Genomic DNA, 15,423 nt, shown 5'->3' on the forward strand with positions numbered 1-15,423 from the left:
AGTTACGTTTTTGTTTTGCCCGCCAGAAAAACTGCCAACTCTTCGCCAAAAGAGGGTTCGGTTCGGTTGGCTTGGTATGAAATTAATTTGACGTATCTGGCCCGGATCCGTTTGACTGGCCATCGACATCGGAGGACGGCAAATGGGAAGGTAACATATTAAAGCGCTCCGCACACGAATGAAAAAGTCGACTCAAAAGTGAAACATTTTGCCATCTTGCTCTTCTTCTGGGCGATGTCATTGCCATTTAGGTGGCAAACTGGAGGCGAAATGGCGTTTATGTGTTTGCATGTCAGCTCGTCTTTTGTGGGCGGTTGGCAGTGGGTGGTGGTTGGTGGGCGGTGGCTTATTGCCAGTGGGTGGAAGGGGGCGGTGGGTGTGGCCGGGCCAGTTGCATGCTCCACTGACACGGGGCAGACATCAGGCAGCAACAAAGTCCGTACACGTATCCTTCGAAAATTTGTGTTGATTTGCTTTGCAACAATGTATTAGGCAAACAAGTGCAACTATACTCCTTGGGGGCATACAAGAACCCACGTGTCTATGTATGTACGTATGCAATGAACTTTCCGCCCTGCACATAGGTGTTAACACACACAGCCGTGGTCAAGATTGTAGGAGGGGCTGTTGAAATATGCCAAAAACATGTTCGAAGGATGTCAAAGGAATCCGTGCCAACAGAAAGTTTAATCTGGGTGAATTAGAGGCCTGCCCAATTGTATACCTAGATTTCAAAACGAATGTAACATGTGCTTTTAGAAAATCATTTTAATCATTTATTAAAGAATATTCCACAGGCCAGATTGTAAAATAAAATTCACATCTCCTAAAAATATTTATTAAGCACTTAGGATTTATAAATAAAATGTTTTACTTTGGAAGTAGTACAGTAGACGCAGCATTAACCAACTATCTTTTTTGTTCCCAAAGCTGTTCCTTTAATAAAAACGTAACTTATTAAAGTGATACCAAAATGTGATACTATTATTTGACTCGCAACTGTGCAAAAGTGCAGGACACGTTCCTATTTGGAATGGAAATTGGTTCGCACTGACCCCGTAAGGATGAAAATTGGTTCGTGTGTCGCACGTTTGCTAAGCATATTTCAAATGCTTAACTAATTCAAAGGGACTTTGTTGTTTAGCCTCACGGAATTAGAAATGCAATAAGCTCAATTTTATATTTTGTATCAAATGAGCACGCATAATGATTTAAATTCTATAAGCTGAGATCATGTCTATTGAATAGTGGTATTATAAATTATTGTGAAAGGCTTTATCAAAAACTTGTTCACTTCTGTAATACATATTATATGTGGGTGTATAGTAGAGGAATCATTGCAATAACGCACACATTCATCAAGCTATGCTAACAATTTAATTTGTGTTTGTGAAAGCAGTAAAAAAATATAATTCGGGATTTACACTGTGGCAACAATTCCATGCCCCACAAAAAAAAAAACCAGCAAATGTTTGAAATTAAATATTCCCCTTATGGTCTTCATAAAATTCATCACAATCGATCGTCAAACAAGCCGCGACCCATTCGCATATTTGTTCGCTGTAAGTCCGTAATTATCATTGCGTGCGGTTGTCCCGAGCTTTTTAGTGGCGGTAAAATCGGTGAAATCTGTTTGTTCGAAAGCAATGCATCGCACACGGAAAGCGTATTCCCGGGCTGGGGAAACCATCAAAACACGTCGGCGTGGTCGGTTGAATGGAGTCCATCCTTATCAGCAGGTCCTCCGTTCCGGTGTCCAGGACTCCGGCTCGTCCTTGCGGCTTATCAAGCGCCAATCGAAATGGTGCACGCGGTGGAAGCGAGGACGGCAGATGCCACGTGTCGGGCTATTTAGCATGGAAACGGCGCTTAACGGCGGCGGCTCAAACCGGGACACAATGCGACTGCCGGACTGCGATGCACATGGAGAAATAATTATGAGTAGTCGGCGTCAGCTTTGTAACATATCAATTGTGTCTTTAGAAAAAAAGAAGCGCAATACTTTAACACAGCCATTTGCAAAACCATGGTCTCAGAAATACAGCATTCTGATAAGAAATTATTTTGTAATTTAAAAAGGACTACAAAAACTAAATTTAATGGTTAGAAGTTAAATTTATTATGGCTAAAATCTATGTGAGCTCGATTTGTTTGATTAGCTATTTCTCATATTGCTCTAATAACAACCACAATAATTTATTATTATTAATAATTGGCAAAGGTCATGTCTTTCGATATCGATACGTGAGCTTCAATCAAAGTTATGCAAGCTGAGGTATAACAACCTTATCATTGCCAAGGATCAAATTAAGCCCGAGACATCCAATTCAATATAGGATCGTATTTATTACTGTGTACAAATTACATAAAGACTTCAAGGTAACCGGCGGACTCAGAACACAGAACACGCAAACGGAGCATTTAAATCGATTTCGCCGGGAGTGCGGGATTGGGGAGTCCGCCGGAGTAGCTTGTTTATAGCTCCTGCAAATTTATCTGACTGTTTTGCCGTTATTTATGGACGCCCCCCAGGACCCTTCCACAATCCGCTCTGGTCAACGTTCTCGTACAATGGCCATTGCAATGGGGCTAAAGCCGCCCGAAAGTAGGTCCATTCAATTTGCAAATTTGAACATTTGTGAGTGGCCCAGTTGCAGTCGGGCCATGTCGGAAATATTTCCCATAAGACTTCCTGTTAAACCAAACGTAATCACACCAACACACTTTAGGCTGGCAATCAATTAGAGAATGTTGTTAGAATCGCATTTTGTCAATGTGGAAATATTTGTTGATTAATTTAACATATGTTTACTCCAATTGGTTTTTATACTGGGCTATCTACAATTAAATAAGCTTTTATTGTTGCATCTGAAAAACTTTTACTATAATTTAGAGTACATTCTGAAACATATATTTTTCATTTAAAAGGTTTCAAGTTTGCTTTTAATTCCATTAGGTATATAAAAACATTTTGCAGAATATTTTGTCTCCAAAAACATAAATTCCCAAAACATAAATTAGCACCATTTAAAATACTTCAATGAAAATGGCGAGCCGGGCAATCCGCTTATGGGAGTATTAGTAAAGAATTATTTATTACCCTTTCCATTTGTAACTCTTTAAATGTCTACATGTGTAAAACATTTATTTTAAAGGGAATCGATATCAGCTGTAATATAGTATTACTTATGTTCTCTGTACGTTTTTGTATCCTAAGGTCTCTATTTATATATTAGATACATTTTTGTTAAATTTATGTAAATATGTTTCATGTTTTTGGTATCTTGATAATTGATATTTCAATTATTTGTTTTTATTAATATTTAACAATATTAGGTAGTATTTTGGGGGTTAGTTTTGAGAATATCGACCCGAAAAGTTTCATAGTTCATAACCCACCATTATTACCTTTCTCAACTTAAATTACTTGACCCCCTAAACTTTTGAAATGATGTTTGCTGTGTTGTCAGAGGCAAAGAACCTGCCAAAAAATTTCTGCTCTGCCTGCGCCAACCCAAAATCCGACATGTGGGGCTCATTCGATTGCCAAACGATTATCTCCGGCCTCATCAAACACATCTGCACATCTGGACATCTGGACATCGGCACATCGTTCCTGACATCCGACGGCGACCCAACCAGAAGTCGATGCGAGCCGCCTGCAAATGAGCGGCGTTTGTTTGCGGTCGTCTGCGGATCTCCGGCGCATACGGGTACTGGATACTGGAGTGAACTGGACTGGCCCAAACTGGACACTCGGACATTTGTATGCCAGCGGGTGGATCCAATCTTTGCTCTGTGTGGACCCACACTTCCGACAGTGTGCACTCGACTGGATTTATCGACGGCAGACGGACGACGGACGACACAGGCACAGTGCCTCACAGCCATTGAGACCGCAAACTATTTCAGGTACCTAAGTAATCGCATTCTGACAAAAACAATTCGCACTCGTCGAGCCCAATGCCCCAAAAAAAAGGGCCGGAAAACTGCACCACAACAAAAGGCAAGTGGAGAACTGGCTGGCAAACTGGCAACAAACTGCCGCATTGTCATTGAAATTGCTGGCAGACTTTTTCCCTCGGTGTTCTTTGTAGTTTGACTTTATCGCCGGGTTTGGTTTTTGCTTTCGAGGTTTTGGTTTTTCCCTATTTTTGTATACCCCCTACTCGGGGAACACCGAGGTATACAGAAATCGTGAATATGCTAAGTCAGCATAAAGAAAGTAACTTTTGATTAAAAACAGGCCACTTAGGAATTCTTCAAATTGTAAACCTAATTACACTTGTATACAAATACAAAGCTTGTAGAAATACATTTTCAAACTATTTGTACAATTGGTTGTTAAGTAATCGTCTGCAATTAATAAACCTATTTCTAATAAATTTGAATAATCAAAATATACACACTGAAAATCGTAAAATTTTGTATCTTAAAATTTTTATTTTAAATTTTAATAATTTATTTTTACCACTTTCCAGTTTAGTTTGTCAGTATTAATTAACTTTGTAACAGTTAACTTCCAAAGATGCCTGAGTTTCTATAGTTGGGTTTTAAAATTGAACTGAACATTTACGTTTATGAAAAGTTTTTGTAGAATGTAATGTGTCTTTTAAAAATTTTTAATAAATTATATTTGAGCACTTAGAATTTATATTGAATATTTAACTTAATTATAGTATAGTTATAATTTTTTTGTATAACTATAGATTTGTGAACATGGTATCCTTAGGTCGGAGCACTCGACTGTAGCGCATTTGGCAGCCTTTTTTTTGGCGTTCCCTGAGCTTTTGCTTGGCGCCCGCCTGTCATCAGTCGCTCCCCGCCCTGCCACGCCCCCGCCGCCATTGGCCGAGGCACATCGGGAACTATAAATCAACAAATTTGACAGCAGAATGTGCAAAGTGGTAAACAAAAAGCGGCTCGAAAGCAGTTGCAAGCCAAGGACAAAAGGCAGAGTGGCTGTGGATTGCACTGGGGAATCGAGAAATCGAGGAATCGAGGACTAGCAGCTCTCTAGTCTCCGCTGTCAGAGTCCTGCCATCTGGATGTCCTTTGGTCGATGTCTGTTGCCTGATGCTGTTGCCCCGCCTGTTGGCGTTGGCCATTATTGGTGCTAATCAAGCGTGATTAATTGAATTGAAATTGAATTTTTGTTTTGCATAACATTCTGGGTGGGACACATGGGAGAAGGTTGGTTGGGATTTGTGGAAATGGGGTTGTGCATGGTCGATAAAAACAGTGTGCTTAGCTCTTTCTATTATTACACACTACACTCCAACACCTCGCTTACACGTTTTACGACTTATGAATTCCAGTAATTTAATCAAACAATTTGGAGCGAACAATCTTGAGGGAATTACGGATGAATTATAATTTACATATTCATTTTCTAGTCTAATTGGGGGAAAGTTAAGCAATTAATAAATAATTTGGAATATAAGCAAAAGGAATGTACTAAAAGCCTAATTATTCTTAATTACTAGCTTGAGTAATTTAAATACAGTGCAAATGCCATTTAATTAACTCGAATTTCAAGAAGTATAGTGAAAATATTTCAATGAGTAGGCCTAAAATGGGTTTAGTATAATATAGATTTTATCCAAGTTAATTCTATATATATTTGTCATTACTACAACCATCGAATACTGCAAAATTGTGTGTACAACCAATTTGTAAGTTTAGAGACGTTGGTTTAAATATATCTTCTGCAGTGCACCAATCTTCTTGTTTACCACATTAATTTGTTGTATTTTTTGTGGCGGTTGGTTGCTGGATTTAAAAGCTTTATTATCCTCCCTAGCTCCTCCAGATTCCATAAAAATTGCGGCGGCAGCTGTCTTGAATTGCCGTTGCTACTTGTACCTTGTCCGTGAAATGAGTAATCTGACTACGGAGTACACACGCCAAGCAAGTAACCCGTAATTGTGTTGTGGGTTCTCCGGGCCTTCGTGTTTACTCTTGTTGACTTTATATTTGTTCAAAAGAACACGATATGGAATAAACTGTGACAGGTCTTTCATTTGGTATATTTCGATTTAATCTAAGTATGTTTAAGAGAATTTTATGAAATGGGCAGGAAACTTATTTTAATTTATTCAGTTGAACTAATTTTTAACAGTCTTAATTATAATAACCAATGCTTAAGTTCTATTGACAAGTGCTTTAAATAAATACACTTGGCATTTGAGCACTAAAAATAATCTGGTCTTTTATGCAATTCACTTTAACCATTAAATTTACCTTGAAATTAAGTGTTTTTTCCATAAATGGGTCAATTTCATAATGGAAGCTGTATTAAAAATTCAACGTCAGCACATTCAGTTATTATTTATAAAAATATCTTTTAAATCTTTACACGAACAGCCACAAACAGCCATTTTAAAACTCGATTATAGCGGCTTTTATGTGGTAAAACTGTGCGTTTGAGTTTCAAAGTTCGATTCTTGGGCCTTTTTGGCGTTGATGAAATATGACAGTAGTGCAAACCTTTTAAGCTATATATAGAAGCAACGACTCATCACTAACCGCTTACCTGTGTTCTGTCTCTTTCAAGGTAACGACTCGAATCCAGATGATATATTGCATCGATGCCTCTCGTGCAGGCGCATTAAGTTCGCTTATTGCCGGCAATAAACTCATTTACGTACTCGAACCGAGCGCGTGGCTCCTTCTGGCAGGACCCAACTCAGTTACGGAACTGGGGAAAAGTACGGGGTCCTCGTCAGGAGCAGATACAGATACAGATACAGATACAGGTACAGGTACAGATACAGATACTGTGCCCAAGTACTTTTCGCGAGTGTTTAGGTGTGTGTGAGCTGAGCAAACCAACCAAGCAGCAGACAAACAAACAAACAACAAACTAACCGAGAGGCAAACAAATTGCTAAAATAAATGTACGGCGGGGGGCAGAGGCAGAAGCAGCAGCAGCAACAAAGACTCAACAAAAGGAAGAGGACTCGAAAAAAGAAGAAACAAAAATCGGAATCAGAATCGGAATCGGAATCGAAGAGGTCCCATTAATGAACCAACCAAGGTGGGTAAGTACTGGTGACAATCATCGAGGAGTGGGTGCACCGCGACAAAAAATGGCTTTGTTTTCATATAAAAATTGGTTAAGGATTTTACAAGGATTAATATTGTTAATAAAAATAATGTTAGCATGTAAACCTACTGATTTTAGAAAGAGTGTAATTTAAAACTAAATTTCAGTTTCAGTTTTGAGAAATATAAAATGTTTTTTAAATTTAAAATATGAAGAATCGCTATATTCCAGTGCCACTTTAATCAGAAACCCGTTATTCTTTTAACGAATCTCAAAATAACAGATGGCGTTATTTACAATTCCATTGATGCGCCATCTGGCGGTGTCTTCTGTTGTTATTAACCATTTTAAATTAAATTACAATTTTTTAAAGTGCATTTTATGAAGGGTCCCCAATAATAATGAGAATAATGTAATGAAAAGTCATTTTTTGTATTTTTTTTCTCTGTATATAAATGTAAAACCCAATGATAGCGGAATGATGGATGGGCATTGTTTCACTTTTGTGGGGCTTTGAGTTGTGTTTTTGTTTCGGTTTTGCACTCTGCACCCTGACCCGATTTGTTAAGACAAAACCCCAGCAAAAGTTGCCAACCTCTTTGCATAAATCACAGAAGCCGACTCTCTGATAACTTTAAAAATCAATTTTGGCCCGATGTGTCGCCGGCATCAAAGATTAAACTTTGCCTCTGACACGGGGCTCTGCTGGATTCAGCCGCCTCAATTTGCGAGGGACCTCGGTTTGCTCTGGTCGGGCTTGGGTTGGTTTGGTTTGGTTCGGTGGTTTGGTTTATCGATCAAACTCTGGCTGCAAGTTGGCCAGGTGGGCTCGGCAAACGGATGCGGTTCGTCCTCCTCCGCCGCAATCGCCCAGTGCCCCTCGAACTTGGAAACTTTGCTGCGCCTTTTGATTGCTCAGCAAAATGTTACATTACCACAGCCACATAAAAGCCGGCATCGTAATAATGTGCTCAGGCCAGGGGCATAATTCTAACTCAGCCCAAGCCATCACCGCGGTTGTCTATATACAGTCTATCCTCCATAACCCGAACTCTTATATTTTCTATACTTGGAAAAATAGGAATTTATCAATTTCTCTAATACTTAAAGTATACAAGAATTTGGTAAGCACTTTCAAGCATTTGTTTTTTTTAATTGGAATTTTAATGGGTATAAGGTTTCTAAATATTTAGGAAGTGCAACAAATAACTTTGAAAACCTATTTTCATTTGAACGCAAATTACAAAGGTGCCACAAAAATCACTATGGTTTTTCTTGGTAATCCTTTTCGAATTCGGTTCTCTAAATTATCTATTAAGGAACTCGAATTTTACCTATATTTTCCCTATAATCACCAAGTCAGAAGATCTTTCAATTTTTACAAGTTTTGATTTTTTTTTGTCTTGGTCTATAAACTTTTAATAGTAAAGTTCTGTTTCGAGTTATAGAATTTCGACTGTATTTGAAGTGACGGCACAGGGCAGCTGGCATTTCATCGGTGACTGGTCAGCGATTCGAGTAAATCCTGCTGGGCAAATGGCAATTCGCGCATAAATCGCTCTTGGACCCAAGGAAGACGCCGCCGGGGACCTGGAATAGTGGTTGTGTTATTTTAGCGCGGTTCTTCGACTCCATCACACTGCCAATTTGTATGAGCTTCACGTCGTCCGAGTGCGTCAGCGAAGTCTGAATGAAACTTGCTTTGGATGTGGATGTCGGGTATGGGGTCTGGGGTCTGGGTTTTGAGGTCTGAGGTCTGAGTTCTGGGCTTCATGGGTCTGGGGGCTGCAAATGGCACGGGCCTGGTTCTTATGCTGATGACATCATAACAATAAAAATTAAATTGTTGCTGCTCTGACAGGCGGCGGAAATGACGGCGCTTCGCGGCTAGTTGTTTTTGGTTTTGTGGCGGACGGATTTTGTTGCTGCACTGAAATTGAAAAACGCCTTGAACTCGCTCGCGACTTGCGACTTGCCACTTGCGACCCACATCCCCGAAACCCCCTTCATAACCCACTCCACCCAGCCACCTTCTGGAGTGGGGTCTTGAATATAAAATTTTATCGCAAGACACACATTTAATTTAATTTAATGAGAGGCGAACAACATGCTCGCTTATCTTTAAACGTTCTGCGATTTGCCCTGCCGTGATACAACGTATTTTTGAACCCACTCCAGGGAACCCCGGTCCTCACGGAATATTTAAATTGGTTTAGGAGGTGGCGGCAATTATGCAGGGTGGGCCTTTGGCTGGTTTATTCCATTTATATTACCAAATTGTGGGAGTTATCACCCCAAGGTGTAAACATAGACCACTTAAAAAGGGTGCCAAATATTTAAATTTTGAAAACGGTTCTACTTTAATATTGCATCTATTACAAAGTAATGTATATGCTGTAATGAATTTCAAAACTTAAATAATTCTTAGAAGTTATTTTATTTGGTTCTAATAGCTATGCGATTTTCTTCAGTTTTCTTAAAGTCATAAATACATTTAGGAAATTTAACAATTTATTGTTAAATCGCAATTGTTTTTCGTGTTTGCTCAGATTAAAGGCCAACTTCAATTTTAAAACGAAATGCAAGAAACAGGCCATTGAACATGATTTCCAGTGGGAATTTCCCAGAACGAATCTCTTCCCTTGGGTAGATGGAATCACATCATGTCACTGTTTTTGCTCGACCTTTTGTGCGGCTCCTTTGGCTTTGCAGTAATGTGATTAGGAGGCGGTGTCCCCAGGACCCGGGGGAACATGTCTGTCGATTAGGCAACGTGTTAAGAACACTTAATTGAAAATAACTTGCTAGATGCCCCTCCGAAAACCCTGCACTCCGGACCCCACAAAGGGGTGAAAATCTGCAAAATCCGGGGGAAGGACTCACATCCACCACCACCCACCAATCACCGTACTCCTCGTCCTTGAGCTGTCAGCACCCCCAATGTGTGTGTGGCATGAAAGATGGTTGGCTTTATTAAAGGCCCGGCCGAACTCTCTGCTCCCAGCTTAATTATACATTATTTTGGCCTAAACACAAGCAAACACCGGTGGGGTTCCCCCGCTGGCTAGCAACTAGGAGGTCGAGTATATGGAGGGTTAGACTCAAGGATCGGGATTGGGGGCATGTTGCGTGTTTGAGGGGCGTCCAGGCGTGTGCAATGATTTATTTGCAACAGCCAGGGGCAGGCTGGCTGTCAACTCTCGAGCTGCGAGTGCCACACTCCATCCACATACGCACTTTCTATGTTTATTTACTGTTATATTTATGTGCAAATAATATTAATAACAATAAAGTTTTCTGGCCCGTTTTATGGCCAAGTTTGCTTGCCCACGCTTTGCCACCCTTTTCCAAAAAAAAAAAAAAAAGAACCGAAGGAAAATCAGGAAAACAGGCCCAGGAATTGTTTATCGTTGCTTTAGCCAAAAGGTCTTTTCCATAGAAGAAGATCTTAAAGTTATGTTGCGAATATAAATGTACGATTATGGCCAGAGTGCAGAACGTGACTGAGCAGCAGAAATATCAATAAGCAGGATGAAATTAAGGCAAAAAACACAACATAAATTTAAATCTGTAAATATTTAACATCAATATTATTGATAGCGATTCATTTTTGCTGTGTTTTTGTAAAGCTTCCGCAATTCCTCTGATAGGAAAATTTTGACAACTTTAATTAAAAATTCCGATGAAACTGCATCAGACTTGAACTTCGACTCGTCAAATTGGTTTACCATTCTGCCTGATTAATTCAGTTTTGCCAATCGGTTGACAGCAAAATATGCACATTGATTAAACTTTTCGGATTTTCCATCGATTGCCAATCGCTTGCCATCGCATCCCGGATTCGGAAAATTATGTGAAAACCCGGCGGCCAAGCTCGTCGTCTCGTCTCTCATTTGAAATGCTAACACGTTTTCCCAATTTCCATAACAGCCGAAAACTTTAAAGGTTGCATACACAATTTTTTTTTTTTTTTTTTTTTATTTAACTTTGCTTTTGTTTATTGAATCTTCTCTTAATTTTGAGACTAACAATAAGTTTACGAATCTTAACATTAAAATTTAACTAACAGTATAATAAGACTGCATTCTGGTTGCGCGTGCCTCAAGTCGGTCGCTGGGTGGGTAAGTCATTGCGACGAAGGCGTGATTGGTTGATCAACCTTGTAAGACCTCTCGCCAGGTGGTTAGGGTGCAACGATAGCTTGGTAAAGTACTTTTCCTTCTGTTCTGCGATCACTTCTTTGACTGGTAGAATGTTTAAGTCGCGATGTATGGTTTCGTTGCGAACGTACCACGGTGCCCCGGTGATTGTTCTCAAGATCTTCGACTGAGCTCGCTGGACTATGTCAATATTGCTATTGCTGGCATTCCCCATAACTGAGCCGTACATCCATATAGGTTTTAGTACCGGTTATACAGCAGGACTTTATATTCAAGACTAAGGGAGACCGAGCGTTGATAGCCAATGAAGGCTACTGGCTTTTAGCTTTAGGTGTGTTCTTTTGGTTCAATGTGCCGGCGCCATGTGAGTCTTCTGTCAGTGTACTCCTAGATATGTCACTTCGTTTGCTTGCGGGAGTAGAGTATGGTTTAACATGAGCGGCGGGCAGTTTTGCCTGTTCAGGGTGAACGTAACGTGCTTGCATTTTTGTTCGTTCACTTTAATTCGCCAATCTGATAGCCACTTTTCTCATCGACCAGATGAAGAGCGAGCTGCGCGTTGCTTGCATCGGGCATTTTGGCGGCTGAGAATGGCTGTATCATCAGCAAACGTAGATGTTGTTAGTCGTGTGCTTGTTGGGATGTTGCTGTGTAGAGGACATATAATGTTGGCCAAGCACGCTTCCTTGAGGAACTCCAGCTCCAATAGTGAAATCGTCAGTTATAGCAGTGTTGCATCGAACAGCAATTTTCTGTCGTAGAGGTAAGACTCTAGAAGCTTATGGGTGTTGTAGGGAGCATTGTCTTGATCTTGAACATTAGACCTTCTAGCCAAACTCTATCAAATGCTTGAGAGACGTCTAAAAATATGGCAGTACAGTACTCTCGTTTTTCGAACGCGTTCCGAATTTCTGATGTTATCCGGTTGACCTGCTCAATTGTTCCGTGCTTTTCACGAAACCCAAATTGATGTGACGGAATTCCTTCCTGGATTCTTAGGTATGTGTTTATCCGAATCAATACGCATTTTTCAAAGAGTTTAGATAAGCATGGAGTAGGCTTATAGGTCTATCGACGTGGGAATTGTGTGGTCTTTTCTGGCTTTGCTATCATTATTATAATTGACTTTTTCCATTACTGGAAAGTGGCCTGTTTTGGATGGCATTAAAAGCTGGGTGATAGTGCAAACGGCGCAATATGGGAGCTCAATGATCATTTTGGGAGTTATGAGGTCGCAGCCGGGGATTTTTCGGATTCAGCTGATTTTTGATGATGTTAGCGATTTCGTTTGGGCGAAACTCAATTGGTTCATGTTGAGCTGAGGCTCATGTGGTAAAGTCGGCAAGGTGACGCACTAGTGGCAGGATTTGGTTTGAAGACATTTTTAGGTGGTTGGCAAACGTGCTGGCTCTGTCTGCATCGCTGGCGCCCAGCCGCCTGTGGGGTTTCTAATAGGCATCACGGTTACTTTCGGTGAGCTTAGAGTAGGGTGAGCTCTCCATAGTGAGTGTTTTGTGCTAGATGTTGACAATTGCTCTATGTAGCGTCGGTGGCATGTGCTTCTTCTTGCTGTAAAGCTTTTGTGAGTTGACGTGAGGCATATTTTAAGCTTTGCCTAGCAGATGGTGATCTGTGGGTTGCCACTCTCGACGTAAGCGTCGCTTTTCGAGGACGAGCTGTTCTATTTGTAGATTTGTCTTCTTTGGTTGCTTTGTGTACTTGTAGTTTGGGGTGTTGAAACTCGAGCTGCAGAGACGAGTACAGACTCCAGTGTATTAACAAATCTGTCTACGTTGGCTTCATCGTTGAGATGAGGACTTAGCTCAATGTGTGGCTAATGTATTTTTGTACTTAACCCAATTGGTTTTCTGAGATGTCAATTTAAACGATTGCTCCAATGCGCCTGGATGTCGGAGAAGAATAAACAGGACAGGCGAGTGATCCGATGAAAGATCCGAGAGGCATTCGGCGCTTATCAGATTTTTAGAAATGTTTTTGGTAATTGCAAAGTCTATTAAATCGGGTAGTTTCCTTGGGTCTGCCGGCCAGTATGTTGGTCTGCCAGGAGAAACATAGTCCAGCTTGTTCTTGGCTTTTATAACTGCATTATAGAGCTGTTTTCCTTTTGGAGTCACGAGACGTGATCCCCAGTGTGTGTGCTTGGCGTTGTAGTCCCTGCTGCTATGAAGTGGTCTCCTAGTGAGTTGAAAACTGCATAAACTCATCTTCAGCTATGGTGAAGCGGGGGCAGTATACGGCGGCTAGTGTAATTTGGTTGCCAGTATTTGTTTGTATATTTATAGATGTGGCCTGTAGATAATTTTTAGCAAATTTGTTATGATAGTGGTGCTTAATACGGCTTCTGATTAGAATTCCAGTCCCACCATGTGCTTTACCATCTGGATGATTTGTTCCGTAAATGAGTAACCTCGTAGTTGAAAATTGTATTTATTTGTAGGTGTGTTTCTGAAAGCAGCATTACGTCGATATGGTTGTCGAGTAGGATTGAGCTAACTCAGTTTATGCTGTGAGACGCCGTTAGCGTTCCACGTAGATATCCTTAGGGAAGTATTATTTGGATTGTTGTGAAACCAGCATTTGAATCAGTAGATTTTGGTTTCGCATTAAATCTTGCATAGTTGTGCGCATAAACGACATAAACTCCGTAAGGCTTTGCTGCAGGCTGTATATCATATCTTCGAGTTGCTTTTGACTGCTCCGGGAATTGTTGTGCTGAGCCGTGTTCGGTTCTTGGTATGCTGATTGCAGAAATGAACTTTTTGAGACAGGGTTAGCCAGTCCTGATTTTAAAGCGCTTGCGTAAGTCACATTTTATCAGAGTTTAAGGGTCCTAGTGAGGATCTGGCTGCAGTCGAAGAAGACTTCGGGTTTGATCTGGAAGCTGTCATCTGTTTATTTTGGGTGCGGGCGGCAGTTCCTCTCTGGTGGATGCGACTTTTCAGTCCTTGTAAACAGGGCAGCCTCTGTAGTTAGCAGTGTGATTGCCACCGCAGTTGCCGCACTTTTTCGAGTTGCAGTCATCTTTGCTCGTTGGGCAGTGTGCGGAGTATGAAGATCTCCACAAACTACACACACCGGGCGCGTTTCGTATGACCTTGTATGGCCATATTCTTGGCAGTTCGCACATTGTACCGGGCCATTGCGTTTGTGCGGTTCCTCAACTGTAATTCTGCGGTGCAGCAGGAACTGAAGATTGTAAATGGGGTGCACTTCGTTTTTTTGGGGCTTTTTTTGGTTCGAGCTCAACCTTAAAGAGTGGCTGCGGCTTTCTATCCCTGTTAAGGATGTTGAAGACTGTCTTAGCGTTAAATCCCTTCTCTTGAGCGCCTTTGTTATCTCTGCGGCGTTACGTCGGACTCTATGCCCTTAAGTCGACTTGCGGCCCTTGCTACTTTTTAGTGATACGTGTAAAAGTTCTTTTTATTCTCGGAAAGATATTTCGATAATACTCTGTAATTATCTTCAGACTTATTTGAACCTTTGTTTCCTGGATGTTGCCCTTTACTAGAGGTATTATGTGGAAGTTATCCTTTCAATAAGCTCGATAATTTTGTTGACAAGAACATTGGAACTTTTTTTCGAATATAAATAGGCGGGGTTTTGGCTTCCTTTTCGACTTCAGTGGATTCGGCCGCCTACGTCTAGGCGTCTCCAGATTTTAAATCGGTTTGAGTTCGTGGGCATTTTTTCCAGCTAGGCTAGCATTGTTCGGGTTATTTTGCGTTGGAATTTGAGGGCTCAGCTTCCTTTGATTTGGATGTAGCGATCCATACCAGTCTGAGCCGGCTAGTTTTTGGTTTTGTTTGTTTTCGGGCGCGCGTGGCAGACGTATTAATATTTGGCTGCTAGCTGATGATGTATTAAACGAGCAGTCGTACTGTTGCGTTGTTGTTGTGTTACAGTTGACGTTGTTAAAGAAATTGCGGTGCTAGTTACTGCTGATGAGCTTAGGTTATTGCTACCTGCATTGGAGCACTTTCGCGCTCTTTGGCCGCAGAGACGTCGATGGTAGCGGGGGAGCAGACGCGCTCTCGCTCGATACGTTTAAGAACTCGGTAGTTGGGGGTATTGCCCGCGCTTGATCGAGCTTGTTATTTTGGTTGCTTTAAAAGAAAGTAAGCGTTATTTTTTGTACTGGAGCCGTCTCTCGTCTTGTCGTTGACGTTGTGTGGAACGTCGTTCAGACTCATTGTA

The 15,423-nt window shown here is 40.9% G+C and overlaps 1 protein-coding gene across 1 annotated transcript in view; it reads left to right on the top strand.

Annotated features, from left to right (window-relative positions):
- LOC108038551 overlaps positions 1–15,423 on the top strand; it is a 45,602-nt gene that overhangs the window by 12,470 nt on the left and 17,709 nt on the right. The window contains 1 exon segment of the mRNA XM_044461685.1: positions 6,557–7,039. The gene's annotated coding sequence lies outside the window, so the exon portion shown is untranslated.

Source organism: Drosophila rhopaloa, unplaced genomic scaffold (genome assembly GCF_018152115.1).
Source record: "Drosophila rhopaloa isolate 14029-0021.01 unplaced genomic scaffold, ASM1815211v1 contig_47, whole genome shotgun sequence".
Classification (NCBI taxonomy): domain Eukaryota; kingdom Metazoa; phylum Arthropoda; class Insecta; order Diptera; family Drosophilidae; genus Drosophila; species Drosophila rhopaloa.